We start from the raw sequence: 13,778 nt of genomic DNA, 5'->3' as shown, positions 1-13,778 counted from the left end.
CTCTCTCTCTCTCTCTCTCTCTCTCTCTCTCTCTCTCTCTCTCTCTCTACACATAAACTGTTCAATCGAGTGAGCTATTTCCGAGAAAAAGTTACAGCGAATAGTCAATTGTGTATGTAGAAACAATCATTATATTACCATTGATCCGTCGCTGCTACCGTAACAGTGTTTGTGTCGCATGCTGCAAAATCAAAACGGATTGAACATTTTTTTTCGCCTCTTTTGTTCCGTTTTAATAAATATCCAGTCGATAGAAGTATACACACACATCACAGCTTGCATTAAAATGGCAAACATTCAAGCCTCAAGCAACCGTAACAAAGGCCAACAACATTAAATCGTGAATAACGCAATCGCATTAACCATCTACACATTAATGTAAATTTCAAAGCAAACTTGCCATTTTTTGATTTTATTTCGCTCAGTCTCTCTCCCTCTCTCTCTCTCTGTGTATGTCTCCAATTCTTGTCGTTGAATCTCCGTGTCTACGTGTTCAACCATTTGAATCCAGACGACGAGAGCTAACTTGTTACACACTATTTGAAATAAGCAAAGTCAACCGTTCGCCAATCTAATGCATTGACTCGAATTTATTTTTATCATCATATTTTGTTGTTGTTTTTTTTCGCGTACTGTGCAATATATCGTCTCTTGCTGTTTTCATGTGAATTGAGTGTTGTGTTGAGAATATTACGCGCAAGCGACATGCTTTTGTCATTGTTCGTTAGATTGAAATTAATTTTTAAACGTTTCGTATAATTTAAACGAACATTTATGACCGAATCTTTACCGTATTTATGTTAAAAACCATGAAACATGATAGTTAAGACGAAAGAAAAAAAATATTGAATCATTTTTGTTCTATTCATAAAAATACTGGCATTAATGAAAATAAAAAAAAGAGCCAAAGTTGAATCATTAGCATCGACACATAACATTGCCGGTGCTTGTCATTATCTTTGGTTTTACTGTTTCTTATTTCTTATACATACAGATGTATTATCATTTCATCGACTTTTTCTCTTTCTGTTTTTTTTTTTTATTAAACTGTGTCTTCCAGTGAGCCGAGGCTAAACAAAATCTGAAATGTATCGTATTTTAGACAGGTTTATTTCTATCTGGTATTATACAATAGCCAATCGGTGTCTTAATTCTCTCTACCTCCATTTCTCACTCCATGAATCTCTTGGTTGGGGTGCCAGAGTTCAATTACACTCTCCAATACACACAAGCACATCCAATGGATTATGGATTACGTGATTCGTATTCGGAAAAGCAAAAAGAATTATGACTAATTTTTCATAATGTCAGAAAGTGCGCTGCACCCAACAGATGATTTCGATGCGATGTGATGCGATGAACAATAATATGTGTATTCAAGAAGAAAGAAGAAAAAAAACGAAGACAAATGTAGCAAATGAAATGGTTCGTTGGTTATTTTCCATAATTAGTGAAAATTTAAAATCGCACACAGCCACTGCGCGTATAAGCGTATTTATGTGCAACACAGAGAGCAAAGAGAATTGAACACATGCTAGCAAAGCGATGTCATTAAATGCCAGAAGCTGTTTGAATGCTATTATAAAACATATGCAAAAGAAAAGCATGCATAAATTCGACCTCCTGCTTTGTAAACGCGGACAAAATTTAACTGAAGCATTTTCAGTCATTGCATTATTTTCACTCTCACGATCCGTTCCAACATCACAAATAAAATTGTAATTAACAATATTCCATATGTTGAGCGTCCACTTGGGCACAAATTTTGTAATGAATCGAGAAACACAAAAGAATAGCAACAAGCAGCATATGGGGATGAAGCTGCAACGACACATAACTGGGAGAAAGACTAAAAAAGGTCTAGAAATACGAGCAGCGGATAAGGTTCTTTTTTTTAAAGCATTCACAATGAAATTGATGTATTTATTTTGGAGAATATCAATACTAATGCAACTTCAAGCATATAGTCAATGAAAATGAAATGTCACATTTTGTTCCCTTTCTGGTCTGATCGTTTTTACGCACATAAATCGTTGTATAGTTTTTCTTTGGGTTTGCTCTTTTTTTATATGGAAAACGGTATTCAACCTGCATTGGGCGATGTCATTTTTTTTAGTCATTCGAATGGCTGCCAAGTAAACAAGTGCTCAACACAAAGCAATTGTCTGATTAGAGATTGTATTTCCTGTCGATGAATTGAAACGATATAAAAACCTTTACGAAACTAACACATGGAACTATCGAAGCCGAAAAGAAACACAAGACACCAACACTTTGAGACTGATGTAGTCGTAATTTTGTACACGACCATAAGGCAACGAGCCTGTGTATGTGTGTGTGTGTGTGTATTCCAACTTTTGCACGACTAACCAACCAATTTAATCATAAGAAATTGGATAAATTTCGTTGAAATAAAATCCAATTCATCTTCATTGCTTTGTTCGATTCTTAAAATTAAGCTTCATTTTATTTATCTCTGTTCGTTGGGTCTTTCTTTTTATCCGTTCCTTTGTATTTCTCTCATGCCCAGTCCGTCGTCGATCGAATGCAAAACGGCTAAATTCATCTTAATTCATGCATGAATTGAGACGAAACATAACAATTGGAACAAAATAGGAACAAACCGCCATTCATAATACTGAATCATTCTAAATGTGGTCATTGTTTCCTATATATTTATTTATTCAAAATAGTTTTGAAAAACACGAAGATCATCCAACTAAATCGTGGAACAAACAAGAAAACCTATCTTATTTTCTTCATCGTTTTCAAATATATTGTACGTAGCAATTGTTTTTTATGTGAATTTCTATCGTCAAATGTGCTGTACTTTTTTTTTGTGATTTTTTTGGTCTTCGAAATTCATCCGATGTCCACTTAGATAGAAATGGCTATTGCTTGAAAGTTGAGATTTGAAAGTTGGTTTTTTTATTTAGTTTAGCAAATAAGGAAGTTGATCAGACGCTTTGGACATCAACTAGTTCTACAATAGGTAAACAATTAGCTTAAACTATTTCTTAAGTTGGTCATTGCTTTTTGTTATCTGTATCTTTCTCATATTTTCTCTATCGTTAAGGTCTAAATCGAATATCACGATTTCTGTTCGGTATTTCAGTTCAAAGTCCATCAAAGTGTGCAAGAGAAATTTCTACAATGGACGGAGTTGGAATGATTTTTCAGGCCCATGAGGATTACATTATCTCGATGTGAAAGCGATACTATTTGCAAGATTGTGTGATTTTTGATTTGACAGCTTTGTGTCACTTAAAATGCAATACGTAATTGTCTTTCTTCTTTTTTTCCCCATTTACAAATCGACCGCATTGCATTGCTGATGGTATACATCGTTGTTGATCATGTCCATATTACATATACACAGCGCGTTTCATAGCAATTTCTCAAAATGACATTTCCTCACGTATTGCTTTTCCGGCCGTTCGGCTTTTCTTTTCTCATGCTCTTCTTTAACTCAAGACTTTTTTTTTCATCGTTTCTTCATAATTTTGCTATTTATTACAATCGTTTATGTTATAACTGAAATGCTTTTGATGTGTCAACAACCAAATGCTCTCATCAACAGAGATATACAAAAATTTATATAAAATAAAACATAAAATATGTTCTGCTTGATTGTGTTCTTTAAATTAAAAGGTCGATTTGAGAGAAAAAAAAAACGACCGAATTGAAGTAACGGAGCCGCTGTGTGCTTGAATCGATTGCGAACGCAAGAGAAAGCAGAAATGTGAAAAATCCATTTAAAGTGTGATGGGCAACGTAGAAAGGTTGTTATTTTTAAATCATATTGAGATATATGTATATATCTGGCGAGTGTATTTAGCTTTTAATCAACGCTGGAGACATCACTTTGTTTTTAGCAACAAATGAATCGAGTGTGAATGAAATAAAAAGACAAATGACAATCCCATCACAATTAATGTAATAGATATATCCAAAAGTGGAAAGAGAGAAGCCTTACAATAGCTACGATAAAATGCAGCCACAGAAAATAAAGATAATGTATGTAATGCTTATGAAAAAAAAAATCAACAACAACAACGCTGGAATATATCGAAAGAGAAACGAGAACTGGGAATGGATCTGTGGCGGCAGCATATGATGTACCGTACAGAATGAAAAAAGTGCATGCGGTCTACGCCCGTATCGTATATATTTGTTCGCTTAAAAGGCCTCATTTTCAACATTCTGTAACCATTTTCGTAGGCATTAGCCTCCTTTTTTTTCTTCATCCATAGAGAGCATATTTTATGACCTAACTTATGTGTATCGTACATGGATTCCGATCCAAAGTTCGAAAACAACGTCTACTAAACACATTTGTTCCCAATTGTTCACGCTTCTTATACGGACAGCATTTCACTTTTCCTTTAGTTTTATCACTCCATTGCAAAGGAACAACACACATACACATTTTTATGACGAAAAATTATGTTATGGCTACAGTGATGTGGATTCGACTTTTGAAACGCACGACAAAGAGCGATAAGATAAAAAGAAATATTGCAAACTTTGTAGTTGCTATTAGGGAATCTATTGAAGACATTCGATTGCGTCGACATTGACAAACACAAATAATTGAAAATTGCTGTTCATTAAACAAATGAACGATAACCGAAGTAAATCAACTGTCGTATTGATTTGATTTTCGTTGCGTAGTAGTCGATTTTGAGCACGAGCAACACACATAATTCGTTTATTTATTTTTCGTCTTCTTCATTGTCATTTGCAGTGTGTTATTTATTTAATAGTAATTCCTCAGCATGTGCAAGTCGATTGGAGCGTCGCGATTCCACTAAAATACTGTCAATCATATAGATACGACCCATGGATGTAATATGCTGTTTGGTAGTAGAAGTCGTTTTATGTTATCAGTTACATGCATTCATAAAACCAAAATAGAGATAAGAACGTGTCAGCAAAGAATTTCGTTAAAATTTTGACATGAACACAGAAACTTCATTGTCGATTCACTAACTTTATGATGTTGTAAATATAAATTATAATCGCTTTTTACATTCAATTGTTTATTCATATAAAATCGTATTGCAGCTTGCAATGTTTGAGCATTTGATCTGATGCACATCGGCTGTACATATGTATTGGGACAATGTCGACAAATTCAACGTTAATTTTAAAAATGGCTTCACATCGATTATAGCATGAGTAAATTCGGTACAACCCAATTGCAGTATAAGTCATTATTAAGTAATTTATCATTTTATTGGATTTTTTTCCCATTGCGCAAGTATATTTATGCTCCGTTTTTTTGGTTCGTTTTTATTTATGCATACACAAAACACACACAAAAAATGGGCATGAATAATGTAAACCAACTATGAATGCATTCATATAGAAACATCATTGCAACGGGAAAATCAGAGTAAACTATAATAAAATATCATATAAAGCACACATCACATTTGTTATACGAGAGCATCTCGTATCTCTCATCACTGCTCTCTCTCTCTCTCTCTCTCTCTCTCTTTTTTTTAGGTGTAAATATTACACACGCACACAGGTGATAGTGTTAATGATTTGTTACTGTTTTCGTCTGTCGTTCATTGCTTGCGAATGTACCGTTAAATGAGAGAGTGCAAACGCGAATGCGCAATTACATTCGCACCACGACGACCGCGACGACCGCGTAGACGACGTTGATGATATTAATTTGTTGCTGTTTTGTGCGAATTGAGTGAACTAAATCTGTGCCGCGCTGTTTGGAGAGATCATTTCATTATGACTAAATGCTTCATCATATGTGTACATAGTATTTAGTTCTCTCGCGAGAAACGTAAATAATACGAAAGAAACAGAATATATTATGAATAAAAAGAATACACATTCAATTGCATTTCATTTATGGCGGCAGCTGTAACCCGAACGTGCTTGTCATTTACCTGTTTTAGTTTTATCTTGTTTTTGTTCATTTCTTTCTATTTTCATGCATATTCTATTTTATATTGTTTTTATGATTGCTACTGTTGTACTTTGTGTGTGTGTGCGTGTGTTCTGCAACTCATTCAATGCAAAGTATTTGTTTTACCAACCATTATTACAGCATTCGAAGTAAGAATGAACGATGTTAATGTTGATATATATTTCGTTCTTTAACTGCAGGGCATTCGCTTCGAATAATAAACAATTATTTGTAATTGTGCGTCTTCTACATTCAATGAAAAGCGAAAAATTCAAAATAAAAATGTTTGTGTGCATTCATCTATATATATATACGAAGAAAATCACATTAAAATAAAAGCCACAAAATCAAACGGAAGACGCTGCAAGCTCTCATTTTGGATTTGCATATTCGTTACATGATTCATGGCATGGTTCTTCTGTTGTTGGTGGTGTTGAAGTGACGTTGAATCGGTTTATTTTTTAGTTTTTGAAGGGCAGTAACAAATGATTTTATCGAAAGTTTCTATCTCTTTTGCTCTCTTTGTGTTTTTCGTCTCATCGCTATTCTTTTTTAGCGAATCAGAAGAAGAAGATCATAAAACCGCACAAAATGAAATGATTTGAATGTGATTATCATCATTTTCTCAGAAGTGCCTGAATATTATGATTTTGGGTTTGTTGTGTCGTTTTTTTTTTTCGTTTGCCTGCCATGTTGACTCATCATATCCCAACAACAGGAAGAAATACTTTCAATATCGCCAACAGCGTTAATAACACAAAACCAACGATGAAAATTGCAATACCAGAAAATACATTTTAAATCGTGCATCAGCGAAATATTCAAAGAAATATGAAAGACATATCGAATTTTCTCTCATTTTCATTTATCTCATCTTCGTGTCAATATGCATGCATTCACATTTGCTTAATCACTGCAGGTCTACCATTTTTTTTTATTTACTCAATCTCATTTTTGATATACATCCAACGTTGGAGAATTAAAAAGAAAACAGCAATTTTTAAAATTGATTGACTGAGGTGGAAGCATTTAGTTTGATGCATGAACTCAAAGCGTTTAGTAGCTCAATTTGATCGGTGATTGTGATAAATAATTTCGGAGAAAATGAAGTTGTACCGCGCTCTCCAACACCGCATTGTGCCTATTAAAAAAAAATAAAACGAAAACGTGACGAAATTCATTGCTTCGCCTCACACACAGACACATACAGATAGAAAACTTGTCTATTCTTGTCCGAACAACACACAATTTACATGAGTTTTTTCACGTTAAACCAAAAATATGTTGGTTATTTCACATTCACTTGATCTTTCTTTTCCGTTCACGTGAGATTCTCTTTCTGTGTTGGTTTGACTGATGAAATACTCATTGCCAAATGCAGTGACTGTGAACTTTTCTATTATTCTTATTTGTCTTTTATTATTATTCATCTCACTAAACACACACACAAAATATCGTAGCCACTCAATCTGTTGGCATTAGGTGCAATTAGTTCACGAAAAACGATTGTCAGAATTGAATGAAAAAATCGTGTTCAAGTGCTTATAGCAAAATGCTGTTCAGTTCAGGCCGTTCAACAGTACGAGTACATGCGCTAATGACTATGCGAAACAAATGAATCGACTTGTACAATTAGAGGTTATGCTTTCTTTCTTGTAGCCAACACTAATCCAATTCATTAGATCTATCAAATGATGTAAGCCCGGAGATTTTCGAATTGAAATTGTAGTTCACAAATCAATATCATTCACTTTAAGCGCATTTATAAGTATTTTTGGTATCATTACTTTGGGTCATTAGATACTGGAGCCTTTAGGCAAATGCATTTTAAATGAAAACGTGAGATTTTTTTTTTTTTTTCAGAAAAATGTTATACGCAAATATTTGAGAATGTACTCAATCGAAAATAGTTATCAAAAATGAACATGATACTAAAGCGTCTTTGAACTAGTGTTTGCACAGACATTATTTATTGACGTTCAAAAATTGTCTGTCATTGTCAATTGAATTGGTGAGAATTAAAACGATCTGTTGTAATCACCGTCAATGGAAATTGAAGTCAGTTTGATTTTTACACATTCCATCAGAATAACTTGATTAATGAAAAATTTGATTTTTACGAAATATTTATTGACATTGTTCTCATTTACACAGTTGCAATCTCGTATTGAGCTCTCGATGAAAGTTTTTATGACAAAAATTGATTGAAATGTTGATTAAAAAAAATCAATGACGCATCATGTTATCATGTTTGCATGCGATTTGTTCATTATCAACATTTGACAGAGATTTTCGTAAATTATAGAAAATTCGGTGAAGGTTTTCACGCTTCTTGGCATTCGTTATTCATCTAAAATCAACAATTCACTATTTATCGAGCTCTCCGCTATATAATTGCAAAATTTTTCTTTATTTCTGTTCGTTTCAATTAAATGCAATGAGATTTCCCAAGTGATTGTCGAGCGTCGCAAATGAGAATGAACTCTAATCGAACGGTCGTGTTCGTCCATAGAACTCAATCAAACAAAATTATAGTGCACAAACGAACAATGTGTGTGTTTCTTTGTGAATTATCATTGTTTTTTTTTAATTGTGCTACATCTTTTCATTTCGTTTGTGATTTAATCAGAGGAAATGTCAACGTTTGCATGTAATTTAACATTTGTTATGCATATTATGTATTGATTTCATATTTATTTCTGTCTTGCAATGTAATTATATCGATGGTCAGTTATTTTTCTTTACTTTATCGTTTATGCATTTTTCATATAAACAATTCGTTCCGAGTTCATTGAATTTCCTTTTTATTCATAATTCAAAACGTGAAATTTTCATACACAAACACTGTTTCATCGATTGATTTGCAGGAAATGTTTCGGTACGAGCTATCGATTTTTGTGATACCACAATTGTCATATATGTGGGAGTATCGGATTTCTTCGCCACTTTTCTTTAGCCACTAAAAATGGACGCATTTCTTTCGGGGCAGACATGCAACTCTATATTTAGCGAAATTGTAAAGAAGGGTCTGAAGTTTTTTTTTATTTAAAGCGGATACACATTCGATTATAACTTTCTATTCAGTTATTGCGTCAGAGCAAACATTGGTACTCCCGATTTAATGTTGAGATGTAATTTTCGAAAAATATGGAAGAAAACTGAGTAAAAAGAACCAAATTTAAAACAAAACTGATAGTTCGTTTCAAGGTCATATCAGAAAGTCAGTATGGAAATTCCTACTCAAAATTCAATGTTTCTTATCGAATGAAAAAAAAACGCATGAAAAAATGTCATCTCAATTAATAAAAAAATGAACTTGGCTTTGTGCCCATTTTTTTATGAACGAAATGATTCTTATCGTTCTATTCAAATACGACCGATTAAATATAGAACAGATTAATAGTTAATACATTGTGACACTACATTTGGTGATACAATGCCTTTTTTTTGGTGAATACGTGTCTGAAAACATGCAAACAATTCATTAAACGACATCAAAGAAACATGTTTATTTATTCACAAAATGTCAATTGTGAAAAGATAATTCGAAATGTTAGTGAACCGAAATCGAATTGCTGTTGGTGTTTTCTTTTATTCCGCATGATTTTCCGTATATTTTAGGTAAATTTATACATGGAAAAATAAACGAAACAAAAACAAACTGAGCCGTCACTTCTGGTTTCTTCATCGATCAAGATTAGCCTTAATTACAACGATGGCTAATGTAATACTACTGCTTCAATTATTCGTTCTGTAAAATTAATTTGGGTTGTTGTGTGTATATTAGAGCATTAGCTCAAGCTGCGTGGGCTGAAGACTTTTCATCACTATATATTTCGCGAAATCGACTTTGAAATTAATTGAATGTGTTGTCATTTAAATTGTATGTAATGAAAGCAAACGCGAAAAAAAAATAAGAACTACACAAATGATCTGATGACAAATGCGCTGGTAGAATGTTCAAAATAACACATGGAAACAATGATCTAAATTGGTGTTGACAAAAATCGATTTTGAAATGCTTTTAATGTGATTTTTCGATTCCAAACACCGTCAATATTCATTACGTGCTCACAATCACACAAAATATTATCATTGACATCGAAAAAAAAAATTAATTGATTTTGCTTATTAGTGTAGCGAATGTAATTCAAAATTGTCACGAATCTTTCGAAATTGCTCATTCGCCATTCGCAAACTTTCAATAATAAAATATTATGATCAAATCACCTAACCGTAAATATTTAAATGGGCAAAAGTGTGATTCATAAAGACCGAAAATTCAAATGATTTTAATATTTCAAAATGTTTGCAGTTCGATCGTCAATAGAGAGATAGAGACAGAGAGTAGAACAAATGGATCAAATGAAATAGGTCGATGCACATCGTCTTGTGCACACAGTGTGTGACATATGTTTTTGCATGTTAAATCTTGTATAGTTGTGCAGCTCTGTCCACACAGCACACGTCTCTGTCCATAAACGAATTGAGATATTGATGGTGTTGTTGTTGTTGTATATCGAATCGCTTTTGAAATGTGCAATTAAAGAGAACGAAACAAGATACCAAAACCGAAATGTTCAGCTGTTGTTCTTCGAAATCTCAATTGGCATCAACACTATGTCATTTATTGCAGAAAAAAATGTGTATCGGTTTGATAATTTTGAATGTTACAAACCTAAGATAAAGGAAGTATTGCGTGTGAAGCGTCAATCGAATATGCTGATATCAAAATTTGTTTTTTTTCGTTTAAATGTCAAACACTCTCAACATATCAATGCATATTCATATCAGCATTTTCACCATCGTGTCTTTTTTTGTGTATACACATGTATACATATCGCCATAAATGTGTGTGAAAGAGTGTATGTGTGCGTGTGTCAGTCTCCTTATTTTGCTGAATTGTGTGTCCGCCATGTCTTCAACGCAGGGCATATGAACCACTGCTCAATTCTCTTCTTTTTTTTTGTTTTGCATGTAGTGGTGTATTGGTATCCGAATACATTATTATAACTTTGTTCTAAATTCTGTGGGTATATGCTATATGCATGTTCGTACATTTGATTTTGATGTGGGTTTGAAGTTCTATTCCTCTGTTTTTGACTCTCTCTCTCTTTTGCTATCTTTTGCCGTATTCAAACATCTATGGACATACTATAAGTGTGTATATTGCGCTATTGTTGCTCTGCTACCACTACTGTTAGTATAATATCTGTGCATTGATTAACTGACAAAATAATGTACAATGTAAAACATACGAAAGAGTTTGTACAGCGTAGTAACATAAAGGGCAGGGCAGTACCCTCTTGGTCGGTTTTCGTTTTATATTTTTCCATAAAAATTTTTTTTGTTATTGTTATTTGTACAAACTTATAAATCTGATCAAACAACAAAATGTTACATTTTCCAAATGTGTCTCGCCAACTAAAATTCACATCAAAAAGATAAAGTCAAATGTACTGCATGTACATTGTTTGTTTTGTCATTCATGTGATTTGTAAATTTGCATTATGTTTTCGGTTCTGTTGTCTTGTCTTCAGTCTAAGCCTGTTCTAAATGTTGTCAGTCGTATCGTGGTTGCAAACCAAAAATATACGCATTTACCACAGTCGTTTGCATAAAATAGATAATATATGTCCCATTGCATGCCACACATTTGATACATAGCTAAAGCAAAATTGAAGCAAATTACCTGAACCACTTTTTGCGTTGTATGTCGCATAAACTGCTTGCGATGAAAATGGAAATCACAGTCAAAAATTGAATGAAAGAGAGAAAAATGATGTATTTTCTTCTTCTTCTTCTCTCGTCGTTTTCGCGTTGTCTTCTTTATAAGAAATCTTAGCTGGATGTCGTATTGAACTTTGCACAACCGTACTGAATTTTTCTTCTTCTGACAAAATGAGCACACCAATTCCTGGTTATTTTTCTTTCTTTCTTTTTTTTATATTTTGTTTTCGATTTTGATTTATTTGACACAAATATTCTATAATTTTTGTATTTTGTCTACGTTGATCACTTTTCAAAATGATTGGTTGAATGTTGCAGCAAACACACATGCACACACTGACCGATATTATTTGCTTTCGATAGAATGAGAAACATAGAAAATGAGAAGAAAATTTTAATTTTGGTTGTTAGTCTTGAGAGTCATCATCAGCATATTTTAATTTTATTTCATATTGGTTTTTCTTGCGAGCAGCAATCAACTGCTATCGCCACAGACACACCAATTCAACGGAACAACAAAATAAACAAAAGAAGGAACACAAAAAATAAACACACAGAAACAAAAAAAAAATAGAAAAACAATTAGAGAGCAGCCAACGACATACGCACTCTTCGGCGCGGATAGAGATAGAGAGAACGTTCGGCAAACACGGGTGCAGCCACGAAATAAAAACCACAAAAATGTTCAAAAACAAAAAATAAATGCGTTTCTTTCACTTTTGTCTTATGAACTTCTTCTGTTCTACTTTTCTTAATTTTTTTTGACCAGATTCACGCTGGACAGATACGATGGGTTCTGTTGTTTTATCTCTTTCTGCGTGTGTTGATACACAACGGATAAAATCACGCAAATGTAGAAGAAGAGAAAAAAAAATAAACTGCAGTCTGATTCTTCCGGAGACGCACCACTTTCAATCCAGATTTGAAATTATTACACAATTGAATAAAAAAAAAAATGCAAATGCGCACAAAATGTTCTCACATGCGGACGCCTCATCAATTGAGTGTGATTTGATTGATTTTTATGTCATTGGCGTTTTAAAATATGAAATTTGCTTAAACTATGCACTCACTGCTTTTTGGCCAAACAACAGACAAAGGAGCTACTCCGACATTTTTGCCCGACGTTGCAACCACAACACAATCGACGACCGTTCTCGTCTATACTATTTTGGTGAACTGTTAGCTCGGTACCTTTTGCCTATGCTTCTCTCTCGCGCTGTGTGTCCATGTCGTTCACTCTTCTTGGGAATCAAACACATGCACATACACACACACACGCGCGCACAAACTCACTCACACGAACCACCGTGTATGCGCCATTACACTACGCACACATTTGCACAATGCTGCCGTTGATCTCTCTCACATTGCTACTCTATGGCCATACAGTCAATACGTTGATTCGTATTTGAAAACAATGTGTATGGTCGCATGTTCAATATATACTTTGACAAAGTTGTGTTGATGCGACTATTTCAAGCACGATGCATTTTGCAAAATGGTACATTCGTTGTATTTTCATACCAAATTTTATCATTAAAGTACATTATGCAGAAGGGATCGAGGCTTTTTGGACGCAACTAACGTTTTGTTTTCTATATCAATTTTAATTAAAGAACACAACACACGATTGAAACATCATATAAAGTGTAAATAAACTTTAGAATGTTTTGCATTAAACACATGCACATTGCTCCATTTATGTACGATATAAGACAGATAGATCTTTGCTTATTTATTACCTCGTACACTTGTAATTATTCTTTTGCATTTCGCATTGCGCGATGGTAATAGTGAAAGGAACGTTTGCATTTGATGTAAACACACAAACGTGGCGGGATTCGTTAGTAGCATGCACTTTTCAATCGTTGACCGCATTTACGGCTGACTTTGAGATCTTTTGATCACATTCGGTTGTTTGTCATGAACCGTTCTCTTTATTATGAAATATTACTCATAAAATATACATTCTGATATCGAAAGTAATCCACATGATGAGATAATTCTGCGATAAAACAAATGAAGAGTGAATCACATGGAATCAAAATAAAATTTGATAAAAATATAGATAAAAAAAATCGTATGGTGTATAAAAATTGCGCGGGCTTTT

At 33.6% G+C, this 13,778-nt stretch overlaps 1 protein-coding gene across 5 annotated transcripts in view; it reads right to left on the bottom strand.

The window, feature by feature from the left end:
- Positions 1-12,845, bottom strand: part of LOC116346805 (prominin-like protein) — a 29,279-nt gene extending 16,434 nt beyond the window's left edge. For 3 of the 5 annotated variants that reach the window (XM_031777021.1, XM_031777024.1, XM_031777026.1), the window contains exon 1: positions 11,628-12,845. The gene's annotated coding sequence lies outside the window, so the exon portion shown is untranslated. The remainder of the gene's footprint in view (positions 1-11,627) is intronic. The other 2 variants (XM_031777025.1, XM_031777023.1) reach the window with 2 other exon arrangements.
- Positions 12,846-13,778: the final 933 nt, after the last annotated feature.

Source organism: Contarinia nasturtii, unplaced genomic scaffold, assembly GCF_009176525.2.
Source record: "Contarinia nasturtii isolate CC-2019 unplaced genomic scaffold, AAFC_CNas_1.1 Cnas_scaffold_1699, whole genome shotgun sequence".
Taxonomy (NCBI): Eukaryota; Metazoa; Arthropoda; class Insecta; order Diptera; family Cecidomyiidae; genus Contarinia; species Contarinia nasturtii.
This window is presented reverse-complemented; position numbering and strand designations above follow the sequence as displayed.